Source organism: Enhydra lutris, unplaced genomic scaffold (genome assembly GCF_002288905.1).
Source record: "Enhydra lutris kenyoni isolate GAN:26980312 unplaced genomic scaffold, ASM228890v2 scaffoldscaffold7, whole genome shotgun sequence".
NCBI classification, from domain to species: Eukaryota; Metazoa; Chordata; class Mammalia; order Carnivora; family Mustelidae; genus Enhydra; species Enhydra lutris.
The window spans coordinates 16,990,172-16,998,969 of NW_019154091.1; the positions used below are offsets into that span (position 1 = coordinate 16,990,172).

The 8,798-nt window shown below is 38.1% G+C and overlaps 1 pseudogene; it reads left to right on the top strand.

The window, feature by feature from the left end:
• The first annotated feature begins 5,917 nt into the window (after nt 1–5,917).
• Nucleotides 5,918–7,457, top strand: LOC111142329 (annotated as a pseudogene).
• The last annotated feature ends 1,341 nt before the right edge of the window (nt 7,458–8,798 follow it).

Below are 8,798 nucleotides of genomic sequence, written 5' to 3' on the forward strand. Positions count from 1 at the left end.
TTCTGCTATTTACACTTAGTAACGTTGGCAGTGCACGGTGGATGAAAATTCTTCACACATGGCTTCTTCTTCCACAAAGGAAATTTCCTATAGCTTTTTATTTGTTTTTGATTTTTCGACTCAACAAAAGGATGGGGATCTGGCTTTTGAAAATAAGCCCTTGGAAGGGAGCCACAGATAGGTGTCAACAAGCCTAGGCCTGCTTTCTCATCCACAAAGCGGTGCGTTTATTTTCTTTTGTGCTAAACAATATATGTAAGGAAATAGACCCCAGGATCATGTGAAATTGAGACTGAACTTGATTGCTCATCAGCATTCTGAGTTAAATTCAAGAACGTTCTGACTGTAGTATACTAAGCCCAAGAACACAACCACAACAAACATATAAAAGACTTGGTTGATGAATATGGGTGTGGGTGGCAGTTTCATGTTGGTGGGCCAAGACAGGTCTGATGCAATGCTTCATTGAAGTGTTTGCCTCAAAACAGACTTTTCTGTAGAATAAAAAAAGTTTCAGCCAAACCTCTATAAAAGTAGTATTAATTTGAGAACACTATAAATTTTTTCAGATTTAAATTCCAGTTGGCACATGCTTCAGGTCTTCTATATTCTCATAATATTTTATTTACATCTCTTACCATTCAGTACTACCTATTTAAATACCTAGTTCTGTTAATAGATCCTTATTTAGTTCCTTTAGGATAAGAACTACATGTAGTTTATCTTTGTATCCCCAGTATCTGCTCTATGCTTGGTACATATAATAGTTAACAAAAAGTGACCTTAATATATGTAAGACATAATGAGTCCTCTGTTTGATAAATAAATGACTCGAATGAATCCTGAGAGACAGAAAGATATTTATTGTCAGACCATTTATAAATTAGACATTAGCTTTTATGATTATCCCAAACCTTCCACAAACTCTCCAGTTAAAGATATTCTAGAAACTTTATATTAAAACTGTTAGTCAAAATACTCATCTCAACAAAACTAAATGACCAAAGATTTAGAGTTATGTGTTGAAGGGCTTGGAGGAAATAGGGAAACAAGGGCATTCAGAGGATGGATTTAGCAAAGTGTTTTCATAATACCTAAAATATATACCTATAATACCTAAAAATATTTAAGTATGCTATATAAATATCTAACATTATATATATATAAAACATTATGTTATATACATATATAACATATATATCTAATATTATAATATATATATATATAACCTATCTATCTATCTATATATATTCTAGAACATGTAGATTTATGAGATTATTGGACTCAAGTAAACAGACTGCATAGTACTAATGGAGCAAATCTGCAACATCGTTTATGGATACCTATAGATAATACTTAAAGGTGGAAAAGATGATAGTGCAGCTAAATCTAAGTGAAAAAAATCACTCTACATAATGGGCAGCAATTTGAAAAGAAGTTTCTAACATCATGCCACAGGCTCTATCTTTGTTTTATTTCACATTTGTAATTAACACTGGTGATTCTAACATATTGACATGTTTGAAGACACAACTTTGGAAAGGATTATCAGTATAATGGATTTATGATGCCATATAATATTGACTGATCAAACCTAACTATATTTCACATACACACACATACAATGGATATTGACAAAGAAAATCGGGACTTTATCGGAAGTTACTTCAACTTAAGTCAATAGTATGACGTCAAATGAGCTAACGACAGTATGCTCCTGAACTTAAACTCATCTTATACATTGGGGATATCTTAGTCGTCTTGTCTAGTTAGGTTAGGATACCACTGTGTACACTATTTCTGAGTACCACACCAAGAAGGACGTTGAGAAAGCCAAATCTTGCTCAAAAGAGAAAATCTTGGATGAAAAGGTAACCATGCTATAGGAGGTCATTTAGTGGAGAAAAGGGGAACATCTAAAAGCTGTTCATAAAGGCAAACGATATACTCTAGACTAGAAGCAAGAAATTCCTTCAATCCTGACTCCAAAAGAATTAGAAGCCTCCAAGCCTCTACCTGGCTTCTCTTGCTGAGACACGAGGAGACTCTGTGCCCACACCGATGTTAGAGTTCCAAACTTACTGCCAGATCTCTGTAACTTTACAATCGTGATCTTCACATCTTGATCATCATTCATTATGGAAACCTCTCTTTTACATACTATTTGCCCAATTTCACTCTCTCATACAAAGCTGTTCTTTCCCTCACCTCCCTTGCCATATCTTTTAAATATGCCTAATGAATTATGAGTCTAATATTTTAAAATATTTATTAAAGAAATAAAATAAAAAGCCAACTCTTTCTGCCTCTCTAGGAGAAAACGTAAATCTTTCCCAAAAGAAAATATTTGTTTTTCCACATGTTCTAAGGTCTGGAAGGATCATTATCATTATTGATTCCCAAATGCTTATACTTTACTCTCATGTAATGTCCTGAAACCACTGTTTACAGAGATTCTGTTTACAGAGCTGCTGATACCTTTGAGTCATCTTAGACCCTGCATTCTCCCTCACACCTAATTCATCACATCCTGCCAAATATGCTTTTGAACTATGTCTTCTTTTCTATAGCAATTGCCCTAGGTCCAGACTCTCATTATATCTTAGGTGGACTATTGAAGTAACCATTCAATTGGGCTCCTTGGTGTCATTCTTACCTGTCTTTAATTTACCTATGATACCCCGCAGGTAACAGCACATGAAAGCTCATTTAATTTAAATAGGTAGAGTGTGATTTGACTATATTTGAAAGTAGCTCCAAGGAGCAATTAATTGTATTGTTACACTTGGTATATAATCTGGAATGTCATTCTTCTGGCCACCAAGTATAGAATACGATTAGCTTGTAAAATAATTAGTTCCTCATCCTCATAGCTATACTCCTACAAACTGAATCCTTGGAAATCTGGCTCTGTACAAATGCTCCCTCTGACCCGAAGAGGGGCGATGTTCTCTGAAGTGTTTTTTAAAGGGATTATCATTATCTATTTGGCTAAGACATGGCTCTAAGTGCATGTATCCGCCCCTCACCACCACTCCAGCAAGTGAAACTCTTCTGGCTTTTGTCAAGGAATAAGTGATCCACTGACATATTCTATCACAGAAAATCTATTTAAATTCCCCTTCCACTCCCACTCTTGACTCTCTTTGACAGGAAAGAAATTTGTCCTGGCCCATGTGTCACAGGACTTAAAGAACTTCTGGACATGGAAGTTAAGGAGGAAATAGAATGAGTTTCTGATCTTGTGAACTGGAAATAGCTTTGAATTTAATCTGGGGATTGGGCTCATAGTTTAAAACAGATGATGAATCCTTGCTTACTGGTTAGAGAAGCAGAGAAAGGAAGGTATAGCTTTGACTAGAAAGGACTGAGCTCAGGAAAGACACAGAATAGGAAATTCCTAAGAGTTCCCTCCTTAGTTGATTGATTCTTGTAAGTAGCTAAATCCTGAAGCAGTAAGCTGCCCATCAAAGGTGAATACCCTCCAAAAAAGCAATCATGTTGCTGAATAAGTGTTAGCTGAATAGTAGAGCTGAATAGTCTCTACTGCTGAGAAAAATCCTGAAAAAGATTAAATATCAAGATCACATTCCAACGTTAGATAAACTTTCAGGAAAAAATTGCCCAAACTGAAAGAATATTGGATATGCTTTTAGCGGACCTTCTGGGTTTTAACTCATTCTACCAGGGTGTGCAGCTTTAACTGGCTTTCTTTTGAGTAGGCCATTTTACGTCCCTGTAAAAATAGAAGATAACATTAAAAACATGTTAGTAGTCCAAATCAGTATGGCCCAGCAAGAAAGATAAAATTTATTTCTGCCCTCTAGAAAACATAACACCAAATATTAGCCATTACTGCTGTATGGAAGATTAAGCAGTTTTGCATCTAATTATTTTTGCAAGTTAATTTCAACATTTCTGAAGGTCCAATTGCCAAAATCTTCTCTGAATTCATTATAGTATCTTATGGTTCCCTCATCAATTCATGTCTTAAATAAAATCTTTGGGTCATGTTCATTTTATGTGAGAGTCATGATTTTACATTTTTGTAAATTATAAAGTAATAGCTTTATAGTTAGAAGGAAACCCTAGGAAGACCAATTAATAAATTCAGTGAACTCTCTGATAGGAAGGTACAAAGATTCACCTAACCAACAAATGGTGATCGACTAAGTTATTTCATGCAGATATCTATACGTCAAGAAGATGAAGTAGGAAAATCTTGCCAAGCGAAATAATTTTACACTTTAGCTATCTAGATGTGCAGTGTGTCTAAACATAGAAAGCTTTAATTCAGAGTTGCCTAAAGGCAGCAGGTGCTGGATATTTCTCATCATTTGGTTTCTATGTGAATGTTTCTTGCCAGCAATGAAACTCCCCATTTTCTACTAGAGTGATGAAATTTTGGTAAAGCAATTTTTGTGATCAGGTTAATGTTGATTGGAATATACATTTCTAAATATAAATTGCTTGGACCTTTTAATTAATGTTGCAGTGTATAATCACAAAACAACAATACTAATAAATACATCTTCCCTCTCCTGTCACGAAATTTAGTCGAATGCAATTTGACTCAATACATTTTTTATGTACCTACTCTGATGAGTAAAGCAATGTATTACGTTCTGTCAGTGCTAAAAGATAGAGGTAAGGCAAGTATTTTATTTACAGGAGCTCCAGATCAAGTAAGAGAGAACGAAATGCATAACTATGTGTAGAATGCTAAGAAGACTATAAGAATCCTAATGCTGTATACCTGCCTTTCATTTATGGATGATTAATTGATATGATTGATATGCTTCTTGAAATACTATGGTGAGGGAAGCCTGGGTGGCTCAGTCGGCTAAGTGTCTGCCTTTGGATCAGGTCATAATCTCAGGGTCCTGGAATCAAGCCCTGCACCAGGCTCCCTGCTTGGCTGGGAGCCTGCTTTTCCCTCTCCCTCTGCCCTGCCCTATCCCTGTGATCTCTCTCTTTCTGTGTCAAATAAAGAATTTTATTTTTTTTTAAAGAAATACTATGGTGAGATGAGATGTATTCCTTTCTTTAAAATGTATACTCAGATTAATAAGAGAAATTCAAAAACTAAAAGTTCCCATTATTTGAGTATTAAGCATTTGTCCTTCATAGGAACCCATTTCAATATTCCCCCAAAGAAAGGAAGCAAGATAAGTACTGAGTAAGATGATAGGTGACTTCCTAAGTGGAACTGACCTTCCAAATAACACTGAATTCATATTGTTCAGATGCTTGGTAATATATTTTATGAATGTAGAGTTATCACAAGTTACATTTTTCTTTTTAATCTTTATTTTAAATTAAATCAAAAATTAAAAAAAAATCCTTTTGTTTCAAAAGAAGACCTCTGATGATAACTGTTAAAAGGCCATCACCACAAAGGAGAAACAGGGCTCATCAGACATAAAGCAAATAAAAATGTGTTGTTGCTATTAACTTACTTCGCCATAGTGAAAACACAACCAAAACAATGCTGGTATAAGGTGAGAAAAAACTAAATATGAAAAATCATGACAGACACTTGAATGTAAAAAAAAAATCATAATGGACAATCAGGATAATAAATTTATAGTTATAGACTAGTGCCATCTGAAGTTTCACTTTTCTTTGTAATATTAATATTTTATTCAGATTCATGTAATATGTAAAAAAACACAAAGGATTTTCTCTTGTATTTCTATCATTTTTTACTTCCTTTGAGAAAATTCAACTTGATTAAAATTTTGTAATCACTTCGCAATTTTCAAGAATGTCTCTCATCTAAAAATTAGTGAGTGGAGATGGGATGTGATCAGAACTGTGCTTTAAGTAGATTATATTGGTCAGATTTTCAAAGGAGTTGTTATGGTATGTCAAGATTGAAGTTGGAAAAGGAGAAATCAAGAAGGAAGGAGAGAAAATGGTGTCTACAGATTACATTACTCACAGCCAAGCTGCAGCCCAATAGGGCTACAGTGCATACACCACTCAGCCCACTCAAAGATACGCACAGACCATCCAGGCATATGGGCAGCAAAGTTATGGAACCTATGACAGCCCACTGATGTCAGCTATACCCAGGCTCAGGTCCCTGCAACCGACAGGCAGACCACCTATGAAACTTTTTTATGCAACAGCTTCCCACTAGTTATACTACTCCATCTGCCCACCTCTACCTGCCCCATGTGTAAGGTCAATTTGTCCAGGCGGACAGCACTGGTGTTCATGATATCACCACTGCTATGGTCGCTAACACCCAGGCTTCCTATGCAGCTCAGTCTGCATATGGCACTTGGCCTGCTTACCCAGTCTATGGGCAGCAGCCAACAGCCACTGAACCTGTAAGACCACAGGATGGTAACAAGTCTGCTGACACTAGTCAACCTCAATCTAGCACAGGAGTTTACAATCAGTCCAGCCTAGGATATGGACAGAGTAACTATCATTATCCCCAGGTACCTGGGAACTACCCCATGCAGCCAGTCACAGCACCATCATCTTCTCCTACTAGCTATTCCTCTGCACAGCCAACTAGGTATGATCAAAACAGTTACTCTCAGCAGAACACCTATGTGCAGCCCACCAGCTGTGGACAGCAGAGTAGCTATGGTCAACAAAGCAGCTATGGGCGGCAGCCACCCACCAGTTTTCTCCACCAAACTGGATCCTACAGCCAGACTTAAAGTCAATAGAGCCAACAGAGCAGCAGCTACAGGCAGCAGAGTTCATTCTGACAGGACCACCCCAGTAGCATGGGTGTTTACAGGCAGGAGTCTGGAGGATTTTCCAGACAGGAGAGAACGGAACATGAATGCGCCTGATAACTAGGGCAGGGAAAGAGGGGTATTTGATAGGTGGAAGCATGAGCAGAGGTTGCAGGGAGAAGGATGCAGTGGAATGGGCGCTGGAGAGCAAGGTGGCTTCAATAAGCCTGGTGGACCCATGGTCAAAGGACCAGATCTTGATCTAGGCCCACCTGTAGATCCAGATGAAGACTCTGGCAATGTGCAATTTATGTGCAAAGCTTAAATGACAATTTGATTCCAAATGATCTAGCAGACTTCTTTAAGCAGTGTGGACTTGTTAAAATGAACAAGAGAACTGGACAATCCATGACCCACAGCTACTTGGGCAAGGAAACAGAAGAGCCCAAATGTGATGCCACAGTGCCCTTTGAAGACCCACCAACTGCCAAGGTTGCCAGAGAGTGGTTTGATAGTAAAGATTTTCAAGGGAGAAAATGTAAGCTTTCTTTTGCTCAAAAGAAGCCCCTAATAAACAGCATCTACGGTGGTATGGCTCCCTCTGAGGTCAGAGGGATGCCACAATCACTCTGTGGAGGTCAGGGGACCCAGAAGGTCTTAGGGATCCCTTTGGGTTCCATGGGAGGCTGTGGAGGAGACAGAGGTGGCTTTCCCCCAATAAGGCCTCCACAAAAGCCTCCTCTTTCTCCACCATGACCACCTCTGAACATCCCACCAGGACCACCGCAGTCCGTGAGGTTGCCTCTTCCTCCCTGCATGTCACCAGGGCCACCTCTGCCACGGTCACCACCTGAGGTTGGAAAGGGTGGTAGAAGGAACCCTTTCAGCTTTGGACTGCATTGCAACATTGGTTGCATTCTGTTCTCCAGGAGAAGTTCTGGTTTCCCTAACCTGGACCAGGGCACTGCCAGTTTCCAGATCAGAGTTAGACGTTCTCAGAAAATGTGTATTTTTGAATGTCATTGTTAACTTAAGCCTGCTTCAATTTATAACACATCAAAAAGTTTGCCATATTTGGTTCTAAACAACTATACTGATTTTTACAATGGCTTTTTGAAATTGCAATTGCCATGTGTTTTCCTAAGAAACTTGTCATATGAGCATCCTAATGCTTCCCTTCTACCATTTTATAGATCCGAAAATTAATGGAAGAGTAACTACCTGAAAAAAAGGCTTTGGGTCTCATTAAACTATAAAAATATTCTTAATTAGAATATGTATTTTTCTACTAACTTTTCCGCTCTCCAGGATATAAATTCTCATCGTAGCTCAAGTATCCCTCACATATAAATGTGCTGAAGAGCAAGTAAAAATCTTTTGTATTCCAGGCCTAAAGTAAGTCAAAATCTAAAACTAAAAATGATTTAAATAACCTACTTCTTACTTCCTCTTTCATCTTATCCTCAGGGGATACCTTGCTCCCTGGTAGTAGAGGTGGTTTTGGCTCAGTCCAGGATCTTAGGGTCGAGGGATCCAGCCATCTGTAGGGCTCCCCACTCAGGGAGGAGTTGGTGTGACACTCTCTCCCCATCTCCCTCTGCCCTCCCCCCTGTGCTTTCTCTCCAGGGCATGCTCCCTGTCTCTCAAATAAATAAATAAATCTAAAAAAAAAAAAAAAAAAGATGCATATGTAAACACGTTAACAAAACCGGCTAAGCGATTTCAGTTCCTTGTGGGCCTTAAGATGAGGAAAACAGATCCTGATTTCAAGGAGTTACGGAAATAAGCTTACCACGCATCCACAGACGCATATGACAACAAGGCCTTTACAAGTATATATTTACATCGATTTGTGCAAAATAAAAAGTGCTATGTGCAATAAGTACAGAAAAAGTAGTATCATTTCCTACAGAAAAGACTTATAGTAAGTGTGAGTGGTTTTCTCCTGAAGTACAGAGAGTTGGTTATATAAACTTTCCCCACAGCTTATTGGGAAAGGTGTGATCTTCTAAGAAATTCTTATCTGAGATAAGGAGGAATCTGCCAAAACCTAGAAAAAGCTCAAGCTGTTTCCTGCTGCTGAGTCACGAGAAACGA